Source organism: Octopus bimaculoides, chromosome 14 (assembly GCF_001194135.2).
Source record: "Octopus bimaculoides isolate UCB-OBI-ISO-001 chromosome 14, ASM119413v2, whole genome shotgun sequence".
In the NCBI taxonomy this organism is placed as follows: Eukaryota; Metazoa; Mollusca; class Cephalopoda; order Octopoda; family Octopodidae; genus Octopus; species Octopus bimaculoides.
In genome coordinates, this window is record NC_068994.1 from 59,479,212 (window position 1) to 59,480,747 (window position 1,536).

The 1,536-nt window shown below is 36.7% G+C and overlaps 1 protein-coding gene across 4 annotated transcripts in view; it reads left to right on the forward strand.

The window, feature by feature from the left end:
- LOC106878001 (uncharacterized) overlaps window positions 1-1,536 on the forward strand; it is a 19,042-nt gene that overhangs the window by 9,508 nt on the left and 7,998 nt on the right. For 2 of the 4 annotated variants that reach the window (XM_052972893.1, XM_014927076.2), the window contains exon 1: window positions 35-138. The exons of the other annotated variants lie outside the window; for them this stretch is intronic. The gene's annotated coding sequence lies outside the window, so the exon portion shown is untranslated. Of the gene's footprint in view, window positions 1-34; window positions 139-1,536 lie in introns of those variants that run through there. 4 annotated transcript variants of the gene reach the window in all.

The following is a 1,536-nucleotide window of genomic DNA, read 5'->3' on the forward strand; positions in this document are numbered from 1 at the left end:
ACGTCTGACGTTCCGTGTGTCACGTGGTTCGTCTGAGTTCATTGTTTCATTGTTGTTGTCTTGTGGGACTGTCGTAGTAAAATGTCATTGATATATATATGGCGGACATGACTTTTGTTTATTCATAACGAACATTGGGTGAGTGCGTTCTTTGTATGTAATTGAACAATAAATGTAATAATTAAATTGTATAACTCGTTATGTTATCTCTGCGAGTCAGTCCGAGGGAAACATAACAATTATTTTACTGATTACAGAATAAACTACGACAGAGTCTTTGTTCAATTCATGGGCATATTGTCAATTTACTTTATAATCTATGCATCATATCTATATGTTTGTGTAATATCAATATGTGCAATACATACACAAACAGAAAACTGCTCAGAGGGCAGTTTTTCTGCTGGTTATTTTTAATTACCATTATATCAAGAAATGGTAATTTTGTGTTGCTCATTTACTTTATGACTTTCAGAGTTAGATGTAGATTGTTCAGAAGGACATGGAGTTCTTTCAAAGTATCCACAATTTTGTCTAGATTAGGAAACAATCATCAAGATGTCCTTTCCATGTGCCCTCTATATATTTCCTCTAATCTTTTGTACAGTTTTGTCCCTAGTATCCAATTACTGAGTTTACATAAACTGGAGCAAAATTTGTTCCCATCACTGTACCTCTATCTTGGTAGTTGTTTCCATTAAAAGTTTATGGTGAATATACTAGGAATTGCTTGTTTATGTTTTATGACCCAATGTTTAATTACAATTATTTCTAAACTGTGTGGAATATTTGTTTAGAGGTTTACTGCATGAAAAATAACCAATAACATTCAGTTTTCATGTTTTAGGTAGATGTAATATGAAATCCCAAATGAAACTCAATATATGGGTACAGAATGGTTTCAAAAAGATGTCAACAAAATTACTTACTAGACCAGCTATGATAGGTCTCAGTTTTAGGTGCATTGGTGGTAGCAATTTTATGTATTCACCACCATGTTCCTTAACAGGTATTACAGAAAAAGATGAAATACACATTCTTGCCCTCATATAATTACAGCAGCAGTTAAGCAAGTTGTGGAGGGATCAGTGATAGAAAGATGAGAGGATTTGAGGGAAGGCTCGACAAGCTAATTGAGCTAGGGTCCTAGTTGTGTATGTATACATTAGGATTTCAGAACAACAGATTCACCAAAAGGTGTGAGAGCTCTTAAAGCACTACTTAACATCAGTCATTTTGATCCTTTCTTATCTCCTTCATGGTCTCCGTCCACAAGCTCTTTTCACATGGAAATATGCTGTGCTTGAGAAGACCCGGCAAGCCAAGTGAGACAATAATCCGAGGCCTCTGCCAGGGGTGTAGCCAGCCCACTTATGCGTACCTTTCCTTCATTGGACATTAAACTCCGCTTGCGAAGACCTGTTGAGGCAAATCGAAATCGAACCAAATTCGACGACTGGCACCCGTGCCAACGTCTCCTTTATTGGACACTAAACTCGGCTTGCAAAGACCTGTTGGGACAAATGAAAGCGAAAT